This window comes from Neopsephotus bourkii, unplaced genomic scaffold (genome assembly GCF_033783945.1).
Source record: "Neopsephotus bourkii isolate Nb327-2 ecotype Australia unplaced genomic scaffold, CSIRO-AGI_Nbou_v1 NB_678, whole genome shotgun sequence".
Classification (NCBI taxonomy): Eukaryota; Metazoa; Chordata; class Aves; order Psittaciformes; family Psittacidae; genus Neopsephotus; species Neopsephotus bourkii.
In genome coordinates, this window is record NW_026901177.1 from 2,554,853 (window position 1) to 2,569,418 (window position 14,566).

Here is a 14,566-nt window from a genome sequence, read left to right on the forward strand (position 1 = left end):
AACAAAGAGTCAGCCAAACCACATCTGTCTCTTTTAATTCATTTGTTCTATTTTGGGGACTTAGCCTTTAGAAGCAGCTATCGGTGATTACATAAAAGAGATTAGCTAACATTTCTGCATAAATCAAGGCCAGCGCAAGATGTTTCCTACATGTGTTGCGAAACATGGGGCTTGTGCAGGACAAGTTCCTCCTCGGGGAGTGAGGCTCCGCTCACCCAGCATGGTGCGTGCAGGAGCTCAGTGTGGCCAAGGATGAAACCTTCCTGTTTCTCAAAACAGCCTTTCAGAAAAAAAATAAACTGCTTGAAGAAAACATGTGCATGGTGGGGAATGGTCTGCCCAGGATTTGTCTAGTGGAAGGGGGTTCACAAGAGCAGATTTTCTAGCCAAGATACATGATGGAAGCAATGAAAGAAAAAAAGGGGCAGGAGAACCTTGTTGTAAACCAGACTTTCATGTATGAATGCAAATCGATCTCACTGCTAAAGGAAGAGCCAAACCAGAACATGTTACATTTACTCTTTTAGCACAGTTGCTAACAAAATATCTTGACGTGAGCACTGTTGGATGACTCAACAAATCTTCTTTGTTTCTTTTTTTCATTTTGAGGCAATTTAATAATTTTTCTTCTGTTTGGTGCTCTGTAAACATGAAGGATGAGGTTGTCCCAGGGTAAGGGAGTTGGAATTTCCCTTCAGTGTTACTCTGCTTCATTTTTCTTTCTTTTTTTCTTCCCTGCAGATCAGGGCAGATCTCTAATGAGGCTGAGGGGGAAGGCTCAGTCCTTCAGTCCTTTCCCATTCCATCTGCCCTGGGTAGTGCCAGTCCCCTGACGGGAGAGCACCTGACTCAGCATTGTCCTTCCACCCAATCATCAATATGTCTGTGTCCCAGCTTCCCTAAGGAGTTTTTAAGTCCAAAATACCAAAAGCAGTCTCAAGTTTTTTATTCCTTTATTATTGAAGAACTGAACTTGGAACACTGCAGGAGAGTTTCAAAAGGCTGCTGAACACCAGTAGCTCCAGTTACCTACTGAGTACTCACTACTTCTTGAAATAAGGTCTAAAGTATCTCTTAATGGTTTTTATTGCTTAGAGTAGAATTGTACTTGAAACCTGAGCAAGACCTGGGAGAAAACAAAGAAATGGAGATTCACACTCCTTTCTTTTCAGGCATGAAACTGAAAGTGCAAGTTAAGGTCTGCCATTTAAATATATGTTGGCTTCTCATGATAAAAACAGCTAGCTACCCAAAGGCATTCAGTAAAAAAAAAAACAAAAACAACACAAAAAACCAACTCACCAATTCCAAAAAAACCCCAACAACACAAAACCCACAAAGGTACTCATTTCCTATTGAAATGCTCAGGAAATGCACGCCCAGGAATAGATCTGAAAATGAAGCTGTTATCATTCTTCATCCTTTGATCTCTGTCATCTTTCAAAATCTGGCCTCCAAGTGATATGCCCAAGGATGCATGAAATCAAGTGCTGAATCTTTATCTCCTCCACTTGTGCATCTCTGCACTGCAATTCACAACACAGATAACATTCCTCCTCAGGACTAGTCTTGACTAACAGCAATCAAAAAGACTAATCCCAAGAATAAAGATACTAGACAGGCATTGCCCTGCACAGACACCCTCCCCATTTCCTCCGACTAGGTTGCAGCTGCATCTGGCCTGCAATTCTCCCCAGATGTGTGATGAGTTTAAAGATCTGTCCCAGTCCTTGGCCTTCACTGAGAACCACAGAGCTAGTAATTTCTGAAATAACACCCACAGAGAATCTGAGACCTTTTCATACTAGAAATACTGTAGGGACGAGAGTGCCTGTAGACACCAACTGCCTCTGTAGAGAAAGGAAATCTGAAGTTTCCCCTCTGCTTTTTTGTGCATAACAGCATCTGTATGCCTCATTTCCATCTTCACAGCTCCTGTAATTTACATAATGAACATTTGCAAAGCCTGAGATCTGTGTTCGCTTTGTCTCACATTTACTGTAGGTGACCTTCAACATATCATCAGAAAAGTTTCCCAGGCATTTTCCCGAAGGATATGAATGTGAAACATAAAACCATTAGGAAAGGAGAAAAGGGGAATAAAATCAGATTTCTGAGATATCCATCATTCAAAGATACGTATTTTTTCTTCCTACAGCAGGACAAAAATATTCGAGTTTAAAAATAAAAAGGAGTTTTGGCTTTAACAATTTGCTTCTTTAAAGCAACTGTTGGTATAAGGCCCCTCAATAAAGTAACTTTAATTGGGTTTGCCTTCCTAATGAATAAAAAAAAACCAGTCTGGTGGCAAATAACTGGCAGTCCAGGCAGGGATTCAGGACTGACAAGGAATCCTGACTTAGAGGGGTAGGAACAGGACATCCGGGTAAGAACAAGCAGCTGAAGCTACTTCTGCCTCTTCTGCAGGTGTCAGGTGCAGCTCTGATTGCTCCTGCAGATACTGCTGGAATCACAATAAGACAATCACAAGGTGATACCAGGAACTGACCCGTTTTTGCTTCTGATGCCCATCCTCAACCAACTGTCCTTTTCATCCCCCTTGCAAGTGCCAGCAAAGCTTGTCTGACAGCATGCTTGGAAACTGCATCTCCAATATTACATTGAAGCTGATGTTCTACTGACGTGGGGCAGCGGGAGAGAAGTTTCTATAGGTATTGGCTGGGTTCTGGATCAGGAATATTCTCTCATTTGAGGAGTGCCTGTGAGTTTACTCTTCTTTTGCTATTTGGGCTATCAAGCCTGTTACTCACTGTAGCAATGCAGGATGGTTTGAAAGAAGGGATATGTTTTGTAACTAGCTTAGGACTTCTGTTGGTATAGAAAATTAATTGAAAGGTAAAATACAAAGGCTTATTCTGGTGATGAAGAAAGGTTCTCATGTCCGCTGTCACAAGAGTCTTCAGATAAAAAGTACCTTAAACCCACCATGATAGCATGCTGGAAATGCTTAAAGTAGATAAATCTGGTGCTGTTCCCATTGCTGTAGGCCAAACGTATATGAAATACTGCTCCATGCAATAAACTTGAGAAAGGAAGAAAGCTTTTTAGATTCCCTTGTTCTTTGAAAATAGTGCCCCTTGTGCCTTCCTTTCAGGGCAGGTAAGTATATTTATGTTCTGTCAGGTAATTGCAATGTGACTGGTAGTAGCTTGTATCTTCCTATCTCTTATGTGTTCCAAGTGGTTTATCCATATGTCCTGTGTGGTTTGATTCTACCGTTACAGGGTGAGAACCAGAACCTGGCTGAATCTTTACCAGCTTGTTTCTTTTAGCTGAAGGTCTTGCTCTTGGACTCCAGTCATTATCTTGGTCTGCAGATAATTTTATAATTGAAAAATTTGGAACATAGGCTGCATGTTGCAAACTTTCCACCTTGGGAGCAAAAAGGAAGGGTGTGGTGGGGGCATGGAGGAAGAAGAGGACACTCCTGTCCAAAGGGCCGGGTGAGGGACCTCCTGTCCTTGGCAGCTGCTGTGTCTGGCACAGCAAATGGGCCCACAAGAGGAGCATGCGTGTGTGTTGGATAAGGCGTTCAGCATAATGTTATCCTGAGCCAAATATGGGTACCCTGTATCTATGCTATTCATCATCCTAAAATGACATGAATCTCCCATAGTCACAGTTCAGGGCTGCTGGACCTCCCCTGTGGACTGGGGAAGGCTTGTGCTTTTAGCCTTCAATCCCCACAGATGATGATGGTTGGTGGGGAAGCGCAGTGCTGAAGTTGTGAATAAACGGTTAATGTAGCTGCATGGCAGCCAGAGAAACTGTTCCTTGGGCTCAGGAATGTTTCCTCCCTTCATCCTGCCTTTTTTTTTTTTTTTTTTTTTTTATGGTACCATATAGTGTTTAATAATTCAATACACACATAATCCAAAATAAACACACTAATTAACCTTTGTTTGGAGAAATTTAATTAGTTAATGCTTAGTCTCTGTTCAGATTCCAAACATTTTGGAGTGGGAAAGGTGCCATGGAGAAAGCATGGCAAAATATGTTTAATGCTCAGCACCTTCAATTATTTAAACAGTAACGTGGGCTGGACCAATTAAAAAAAATAATTATTATACAGGCATGTGCATGCTAAAATATCTTCATGCAGTGTTTACAGGCTCAAGTCCTGCTGCAGAATGGTAAAATGTGTCCATATGTAAAGCAACTGTATGGAGGAGGGAGTCTGGTACCTTAGGAGTGATTCTGTTGCCTGCCAGGAACCTTCCTGCTGGGACTTAGGGGACAGGGTGGGTTACAGAGGTACTAGAACTGTTGCTGGCAGTGGCTGCCCACCCTGGCTGAGTGAAACTGGAGGGCAAATCCTGCCCTATGTCCTAAATAGATGATGAATTTTCTGAAGGGTCAAATACTGTGCTCTGACTCACTAGTGCTAGACATCTACAGCCCAAATGCCTTCACAATATATTACTGTAGGATAATAATTTTACCCAAATACTCAAGCTTTAATATTCTTCCCCAGCTGAACTGTAAATAAAATTATTTCCTAAGAGCACTTATTTGAGCTTGATTATTAAATACTTTGCCAGAATCTGGTTGGTTAATATACTGCCTGCTACTTGAGCTGAAGTATCTAAAAGACAAAGAACGAAGTAAACGAAAAGGAAATCAACATTTCGCTAAATTGCATGTTTTTAAAAATCCTATAATTGAGGCTGCTACTTCATTTCCATTTGTAAAACAGATTGAGTTCCCTTCCCATCTACTAATGGATCTGGTTTATCTCTGATACTAATTGCAGCACTTGCATGGTTTGCACAGGCTGCTGGTGACAGGACGTTGAGTAAGGAAAGTCAGACTGCTTCTGCTGAGCTCTGGGGTGTCATTAGGAGTGATGCTTGACACTGAGCTCTGCTGAACTTTAAGCCCTTGTTCTTTTTCCTATGGCTCCAAAGTCTGGGTCAATCAACCAAGATAAACTTATTAATTCACTGTCAGGATTATGTGCCTCAGGTCTTGCTAGAGAAGCAGTGGGAAGGTTCAGGTGATAATAAAGCAACACTGGACAGCCTGGATGTTTAATGAAACTTGTGTGTGCTCTCTGACCTAGTGACTGGGCTGGAAATGCCCCCAGAACAAAGGTTGCTCATGAGTTTTGCACCTGAGCCCTTCTGCTGCAGGGCTTTGGAGAGGTGGGGGTTTGTGGCATCTTTTGTCATTCTTTCATGTTATTGTTGGGAAAGGAATTGTGTTTTAAAGGTCTGGCAGAAAAGAAAACAAGGGGGGTTTTAGATGAAGAGCCTTTTCTTGGAACCCACTCTAGCAAATCTATTTGCACATACCTGAATTATGCAATCCTGGGCCTCAGGTCTTGAGAAAACATGCTGCTCTCAACATGCCCAACGCTCAACTCCTAGTTAGCAGCTACTCAACAGCTTAAGTATACACTTGTTTTATTGCTGGGTTGGGAAAAGAAAGCAGGTTTGCAGACGATTGTACCCAGGAATGTAAGCTGAAGACCTCCCCTTCCCTGCTCCACAGCCTCTGCAGCCTGGACACTTTTCCTAGTATCCCAGTGCATGTATCTGTGATAAAAGCCTCCATGGTATGAAGGCTTCAGGTACTAACACCCCTTCAGTATTGGCACTTGCAGGATTCACCCTTTGCTTTCCATTGTTTTATTTATGTTTACAGAGGAGTGTTTTTAGTTATGATTTGTCTTAAGGCTCTCCTGAAAGCAAATCCATCAGCTTCCTAGGGAGCTCAGTGTGGCAGAGGGAGCCCGGGCTACAGAGTGGCTATTGCGGAGCAGGTCCGTGGGCTCTCTGCCACTGGCACTACGGGGGAGCCTTGTAATAACGACACCAGCATGGACCAGATGTCTTCTAGAGGATTTGGTTTCAAGACGCATGGCTGCTGACGTGTGTGTGTGTGTGTGTGTGTGTGTGTGTGTGTGAGGGGGTTCTACTCTAATGGACATAATTTGTTTAAAAAGTGTGCAGGTGTTAGAATTTTTATTGAAGTCGGGGAGCTGAGAAATTGTATCCAGTTGGTGAGGTAATGCTTGCTGTGCTCAGACTGGGAGTGGGGAGCACACACAATATGCATTAAATAAAGGGCAGCTGTGTTGCCAAGCACAGTTTTATACATATGAGAACTAATCTGAGCCATACCAAGCCAGACCTCTGTTCCTGCAGCTCCTTGTAAAGAGCAGGAAAATCCACTGACTGCTTACTGCTTTCCTCCAAAACCTGGTGGGCGCTTGCACCCCCAGTGCTGGCAACACCCTATGGGCTGCACCCCCACAGCTGTGGGGATGAGCTGGGGGGACTGGGGATGCTGCTGCTGCTCCTGCTGCTGTGGAACCATCCCTGCAGCTCCTCACGGGCTTTGGGGTAGCGGGAACAGCTGCTTCCTCTGTCATCACCCAGCTAATGCATGTGACCTGTTGTTCTAGTGGGGCCCAGGTTGAGATGGGTTCTCGCTTCTGCTCCAGCTGCAGGGTTTTGCTCTTCTAAGCCAGAGAAAAAGGAGAGCACACACTAGCAGCTGTTCCCATGGTGCTATTCAAGGGTTCGGTTTTCTGTGTTTCTTTGTTTTTGGCTTTTTTTTTATTTTCCTCTTGCTCTGGGCTTAGTTCTGCTGCTTGCTGAAGCCCCAGTAGAGGTTTTAGGGTTTTTCCTTTATTATTATTATTATTATTATTCTTTTATATAGGTAAGTTGTAATGTCAGGATATGAGGTTGAAAGGGCAGGTCTGAGTCAACTCTCAGATGAATTCTGAGTATTTCCTTTCTATGTGGATGAGATCCAAGGATTTATCTCAGTTCAATAAAGTTCACTTATTTCTGATACTTACTGAAATAGACTTTAAATCCCTTGCACCTACGGACCAGCATTGGTCACTCAGGTTCCGCACAGCTCTATCCAGAATGGTCAGGACATGCAAAGTCAGCAGGGACAATATTTTGGGATGTCAGCTGAAGTGGGCTTTTTTTTTTTTTTTATATATATGCATTTATAAAAGCAGGCCCACTCATTTTAGCCATCTGTGTCTCTTACCAGCAGAAGCTTGTGATGCAGCAGTTGGGATGTGCTATATTCCCTTTGGGTTTGCAGGGGGCGATACACAACCCTGCCTGTGTTGGGCACTGTAAGCAATGGTGGTTTGGCAGATGCAGGGTACCGGCTGACTGGATAAATGGTAGAATTCATCATATGTACCATTTCTCAGGATACAGTCTGTAAGACTTGGGTAGCATCCTTTCAGGTATTGCCTGTGCACAGTACGTAGGGGTAGAATGACCCTGGCAGACATGAATACCACTCTAGGTGTGTAGGAATAGGCTTTTTCCTTAGCTTAGTCCCTCCAGGAATGTTGCAGCTTAGCCCCATAAAGTTACATAAATAGGGCTAAAGTTAGAGCAAATGATACTTCACAGGCAAAAAGTCATCCCCAAAGGCTTGTGAGGTTTCTACCAGCTTGGGGCTAAGGAAGGGGAAGCTGTGGTGTTGGGGCTCTGATGCCAGAAACCCCCCCATCCCACCATGCTGCCCCAGCATCCTCCTCTGTGCCTGGGCTGAGCAAGTCCCACGAGGTCTTTCAGCTGCCTGCAGTAAATTTTCTATTATTTCCTTCCAGGCTGTCTTTTCCCCTGTTGCTGAATTTCAGTCAGCATAATGATTTCAAGGGCACCATTTTCAATTTCCTCTATGGAGCCAAAATTAATACTAAGTTTATGCCACTGTGTAGCAGAGCTTTAAGCACCCACCAACAGTGTGCATATTTCACAATAATGTAATGGCTCCTAACCCAAATACTGCTAAAAAACCAGCACTGTACTCCACCATAAATATTGGTGATGCCTGCCTGAACTGAGGCACCAGTAATGATAACTCCATTGGTATTATTTATGTGCCCATTAACATCCCACCACGGTCATGATTTTATTGCCACCAGGAGCATAAGCACATGCAGATGCTGGGGCCATGGTCTGATGCTGCTCTGGGGCAAGGAAAAGTTGCTGGTCCTGGCCTATGGGAGGGAAAGTGTCCGGTGGTATCACTATTGGTGATCTCCTCTGGAAGAAGGTGTGTAGGGGGTCTCTGGAAGTGTTGAAATTTCAGTCCTGCTTATGAAAGGACGTGGCCACAGCGTGCCTTATTGCAGAACAGAGGTTGTGTCCTCTGGGATGTGGCACTACTTGTTTTGGATGCAGGTGGAGCAAACAGGTGGCTCTGCATCTGCCTTTAAGCATGGCATGGCTAGAGTCCAGGATGGAGCTGGAGATCTCTTGATAGTGCTGGCCAGAGATGATGGGCATGCTGTTAAGGCTGACTTTAATAGTTTGTGTACCAGATCTGACCAGAACAACCCTTCCTCCTGGTCCCCACGGAAGCCAGCCAGACCTCGCCCATTGAGAACAGGCTCATGCCCTCAGACTGCCTTGCCTGAGTAAAGCATTCCAGTGGGATGTTTTGGGAAGCCTTGTCTGAAGTGCAGCTCCTGTGCATCCTTTGGCAGAAGCAGGAATGTGAATGGCCTGGCTCTGATGGGGCTGGACTGGAGGGTGCTTGGGCATCCCTTCCCAGCCTGAACCCTTCTGTGGTTGCACATGGAACTGCAGATCTGTTGGGTTTGGCAGGGAAACTCCCTGTGACTCCAAATGAGGCAGAGCTTTGACTTGAATATTCCAGAGGTCAGAGATGGAGGAGAAGCTGCTTCACCCAAGCTGTTCTCTATGCCAGAGTCACCGGTGTGAAAGGGTTTCCAGTGCTCTCCTCCACAGACTTTCCTCTCCATCAGACCTCACAGCAAGGAGCTTCTGCCAGGAAAGACTCACATTCTGCATTTTTCTCTTTCCCTTTTCAGCCCAGTATGTGTAGGGAAGCCCTTCTCTCACTTCCATCACTTCTGTGTTATCGCTCTAGCTAAAGCTTAGGTCCAGGCAAGAAAATTTGGGTCTGCTTTCCTTGATCCCCAAGCTTTGTGGGCAAATGATAGAGATGAAGGATTTTAGTTGAGCTACATCTTTGTTTTATGCCCTTCTATTTATGCCTCAAACCTTACAAGGGAGACGGCCATGGTTTTGTTTGGGTTTTGTTTGTTAGGGTTTGGGTTTTTTTTCTTTAAGAAATACATACAGGTGGGAGGAGCAGAGCAAGATAGTCAGAAAACAAGGTTATAAGTGATTGCCAAGACTATGTATTTACTGAGTGCATTTGCTGTCCTGAGCCAGTGATTTTGACTCTCTTTGGAAAGGAGTAGAGGGATTATAAGAACCTGTGTGTGCAAAAGTACACAAGCCATTAATTACGGCGGCCGCTTTGCGATACTATCTAGCAGGAGTTAATGGAGCATGAGAAACCTGTGGAAAATGTTAGCGAGAGCTGTCAGGATGTTTGTCTTACAAGCTGCTCTGGATGATCTCATCTCTCCCAACATTTCAGAGGGTGAGGGGTGTGCCGGGTCAGCTGGAGGCGGCGGGCAGATGTCCCAGCACTGGAAGGAGGGCAATGAGTTGGAGGCACAGGGTCTGCACAAGCAAAGAGAGGCTGCAGGAACCTGGGGTACTTGCTGTGCTTCACTGCTGGAGGTGAAAACTATGGGTGGAAAGGGTATATATGACTTGAGGGGCTTTGGAAAGCGTAAGATTGTGCCTTTTTTTCCTGCTCCTCTGAAACAGGCTGAATAACATGTCACTTGGCATTGCATGACCAGGCAAGTGTAGGGCCTGGGGAGTAGCTCTGGGGGACTGCACCAGAGCCCGGGGTGATGGGCCACAGCGAGCAGACAGGATGCAACCAGGCTGGGGAGTTGCTGCTCTAATGTGTGCAGGGCAAGAGTGATTTCTCAGGGGAATTCCTCCTGCCCCCACCCCTTCTCTGCATCATGGCTCACAGAGACGATGCCCAGAGGAGCAAGCGATGACAAACAGGCCAAAAATGGTGGCTTGGCGATGTCAGAGCCAGAGGTCAACTTGCTGTCCTGATTTATAAGAGATCTTGCTCACTGAGTCCCAGGGCTGCCTTGGCTTTTCATTCATGCTGGCGATGACGGAGAGCCGTGCTTAAACAGCATTACTGTTCTGGCACAGGCTGCTTTTAGGAGCAGGAAACCACTCCCTTTATCCTCACTTGATCTTTCAGAGTGAAATATGTGCAGTGCCCTTGTCGGCAGTAAGAGTCTCCTAAGGAAAAAAAAAGAAAGGTTAGCAAGCAGAAACAGATGTTTACCTTTAACTTCTCGCTTTGTGTGGACAAGGGAAACTGGAGGAGGGAGGCATTAGAGGAGGAAGGTCTGCAGTGCAGCAGAAAATGCTCCCTGAGAGCCTGAGAAAGTTGTGTTGGCTCGACTCTGCCTTTCCCTTGATTTTGCTGTGGCTTTTATTTGGTCTGGCATTTTTTAATCATCATTATTTAAATGCACTGTTCTATCAAGAGAAAGATTAATTGCTTTTTCTTTCTTCTGCCTGAGCTTCTCAACACAGTTAAGATACAGAAACCAAATGCCTGCACATAAGAATGCTCTGATAGGCAATGACCAGTCCAAGTTACCGTGGCCTAGTTTAAAAACATGGCACTTCTCCAGGATCTGTTTGGTTCTCTTAATACAGTGATTTGTTTTTCTATATTGCTCTCTATATAATTATCATTGCACTGCATGTTCATCGGCTCTGGGTTCAGTGTAGTATAAATCTGGAATTAGTCTATTGAAGTCAACGTCAGATACATTTGCTTTAACAACTAAACCAGATCTTGGTCTCATTTATCCTACTGTAGCTCCAAACTAACCTCAGCAAAGCAAATACAGCTTTGCTCTCGCCAGTGTTTTCCAAAAAGGCCTTGCCACGGTCCTTGGCTACACCTCCCACCCTTGTGCTAAACCTCCCTCTGGTCCAAGGTAACTTGTGGCATCTTGCTATGCATTCAGACTGAACCTTGCTTTAAACCCCTGCTGAAAGCTATCTGTGTTTGGAGGAGCTGGAGGAGAAAGGATGGCAGGGTCACAGCCATCACCTCCCCCTGTACTGCTGCTGATGCAGGTTGGCATTCCTTCACCACTTTATAACCTCCCTCCTAAATGCTGGGTAGACCTGGGCTCAGATTGCTCTTATGCTTGAACCTTTTATCTTGACCGCCAGGACTTGGAAACAGCTTTTACAAGTTGTGAGATCCCTTGGGTGGTTTTTTTTTTTGTCTTCTCGCATAATGTGTGCACAGTCAGTGCTGAATTGGTCCAGTATTTATCCTTCCCAAGCTTGTTTTCAGTAGCTCGGGGGTGAAATGACCATAAAAATAACTAAAGACAAAAAAGCAAGCCTGGTTTAAAAACAAGCAAACCAAACTCCAAACCAAAACCCCACCTATTGTTATTACATTAGAAGGATTCACATCTGCTAGCCAAAGCTGTAGAGTTGGAATTTTCAATTCTAAATCCTTCTGGTTTGGGATTAAACATGGGGGAAGCATAAGTGTTGCTTCTTTTCACCATCAGGCTCAGTCCCAGCTGCCTCCTCTCCCAGTGAGCTGGCTGGTGTCTGGCAGGGGCTGTTTTCATCCTTGGACAAGAACTGAAGTGGTGCAGTACAAACGACCCTCAGCAGTGTTCCTATGGTACTCAACTGGCTCTGCTGGGCTGACTGTGTGCTGCACTGGAACTAGACAGGGTCATTGCAGCTCTGTAAATTTTCCCCTAAATTCATTGCAAAACCAAGTTGAGGTTTACATTCAGAGACTGTACTTCTTCATGGAAATGTTACAATTCCACAGCATACATCTGCTATGGATGGCAGCTCTCAAATGATGAGTGTGTCCCCTGCTCGAGCAGTCTGTGCTCTGCTGCCTGACTGCCTGCACTGGGAGTGGGTTCCCTCTCCTGCTCAGGAAGGAGCATCCAAGGCATCCATAGCCAGTCCTTTTTGCCTGGTGAGAGCTGCCTCAAGAGTGTGCTGGGGGTGCTACCAGCCCTCATAGGTGGTTGCATGAGCGCCCCCAGACCTGCCAGGTAGAGGGGGTCCTGGTTCAGAAGGGGTGCTGCAGCCCCCACTGTGCACCACAGTCACCTAAGGTGGTCACCCTCACATCCCCTGGAAGGGACAAGTTCTCCATGGGTTAGCTTGCTTTCTGTTTTTTTTTAGCAGGTTTTGGTTGGAGATGGCCACAGTGATGAGGTGCAGCCATGAAAAGCAAAAAAAACCACATGGGATGGGACACATCTTCAGCCACACAGGCTGAAAAGCTGATGCCAAACCCAGGGCAGTCGTATACTTTCATATCTGAGCATACCTCTGCAGTCTCAGTCATTATCTAGCAATTGGGGTACAGTGCTGGCCTGCACAGGTGAAGGAAAGTGTCCTGTAAGAACAGAGCTAAATTTGGAAAAAGCCCTAGGAACTCTGGGAAAGTGCAAGAAGGAGAGTAAGAGGGCTGTGAATATTGAAGGCAATGCGGAAGGCCAGGGAGGCAGCGGCCAGCAGCCAAGCTGGGGTTGAGAAAATCTCTGCTGGCTGGACAAGGGCCATTGCAGCTGGAAACCATTACAGGCAAGTGCTCTGGGCAAGGAGAGCTGGGGGACAGACACGCATCATGGCTTACTCGTGTGTGCAAAGTCAGTGGTGTTGGATGGAAGCTTGGCCTCTTCTCAGGTTTGCTCTGATGTGGATGTTCGTGTGAAAATTATCAGAGAAAACATTGCTGTGCCGCACTCAATTGACACTTGGGTAGAGGGACCACAGCCAGTCCCTGCTCTTCGCCTGGAAATGGCCAAGTGCTCTTCTGTGGACTTTGTTAGGCATTTCCTTAAAATAATGAAAAAATACAACTCTTCCAGTTTTAGATTCTGATAATCTGGAGAGATTCTGACATATCTCAGGGATTTTTTTTCTATTTTTCTTTTCCATTTCTCAGATGCAAACTGCACACATTACTGGGTGCCTAAAATATGCCTTGTGCTTCCAGTGTTTTCCCCAAATTTTTTTCTTCAGTTGCTGCACAGTAAGTACACTTCACAGCTCTGTGCTGCTACTTGATAAGACAGCTGGAGAGAAGCTATTTTCTGATTTCCAGATACCGTAGTTTTATCTCTAATGCTAGTTGTCACTGATGGTTCAAGAAATTCTTAGAAAACTCTTCAACTTCTTCCTTAGTACTGAGATGGTGAGAGGCAGATAAAACTTATTGTTTACTAACAGCAAGCAAAAAAGTTTAGAGGTTTCATTAGATGTCAACTGGGGGGTTATCATTTGTTTTTTAGAGCTGACATGGGGCTCACCCACACCACAGGAAAAAAAGGGAAATGATCAGCAGTCCTTTCTACTGGACTTACATGAAAAATAGCCAAAGAATGTACAGTTGTTATTGAAAAGTCGAAAAATTGAAGGTTTTGGGACAAAACCTTTCAATTCAAAACTTAGCATTGATTGGGAAATTTCCCCAAGGGGAGTTTCTTGCTGGAGTGTTTTGTTGGCTGGGCTGTACATCCCGTGTCACCCCGTGACACCCTTTCAAATGGGAATTAAGATGTTCCTGTCCTCGTGCCTCAGTGGGGATGAGGTGGGGCTTGGGAGCTCTCACCATGAGGGAAAAGGGAATAATTTTTTTGAGAAAAAACCCCCCGAAACAACCAAAACTATTTTCCACAGGACAGTGGGCCTATCTCTATAGATTTCTACCATTTTTCCACAATTTTTTTGGAAAACAGTTTCCACTGACTACGTGCATCACTTCAGAACAGAGAGATCTTCTGGTACTTCCCTAAGCATGCCCCAAAACAGCAATATCTTATCAGCTCCTGCTCCCATTAAAATTCAAAACACAGCCTTTCTTGCTGCTCCTTTTCTCAGATGACATTTAAACCTGTCAGTGGCTACAACTGATGTTGTGTAATCTTTGGAACCAACGCAAAAATTGCACTCTTGCTTCACAATGGCTTCTACAAACAGAAAGAGGATGACAAAGAATGGACATAAACACACCAAAAAGCCTGTGTGCTACTTTTCTTGCTGATGGTCTGACAGCATTTCCTCCCCTCAGAAAGCAGAATAAACCTGGGCAGTGGTGAGGAATAACATGTAAAAAGCAGGAACGACAAATGCATTTATTAGTAGTCAAATAACATGGATAAAGTGTCACTCCCATCCCCATGCTGTGTTTGATGGCACCTCTAAGTGTCATTATGGATAAGGAGAGGATGCTGGGACATCCCTGCTGAGAAGCTAGAGTACACTGTTGCAGACCAGCTGAAAGGGGATCCCTAAAGGGATCCTCAAAGATACCCTAAAGGAATTCTTTCATCTATGGGCTCTGACGTTTTGATGCTTGGCTGCTCACATCCCAGTGGGCTCAGTATGGGTACTCAGGCACTTGCTTGCACTCCCTGCCATGCAGTGTGCTGATCTGCCTCCCTGGAATGCTGAAAGCTGGAAGTGTTCCTGGCCTGGCTGGACACGGTTTGAGCAACCTGGTTTATGGACAGTATCCCTGCCTGTGGCAGGTTTGAGTTGGTCTTTTCCAACCCAACCCATTCTATGAATAGTCTAGGTATAGGGTACCTGGACATACTATAGACAACAACAGCTGTGGTGTGTGCACA

General features: G+C 45.1%; 1 long non-coding RNA gene across 1 annotated transcript; it reads right to left on the reverse strand.

The window, feature by feature from the left end:
• Positions 1-709: 709 nt before the first annotated feature.
• Positions 710-5,901, reverse strand: LOC133212309 (uncharacterized). Its single transcript, XR_009725453.1, has 2 exons — positions 1,286-5,901; positions 710-1,241 (listed from the first exon to the last, which is right to left on the reverse strand). It is a non-coding gene; the product is annotated as an uncharacterized LOC133212309 (long non-coding RNA).
• Between the last annotated feature and the right edge of the window lie 8,665 nt (positions 5,902-14,566).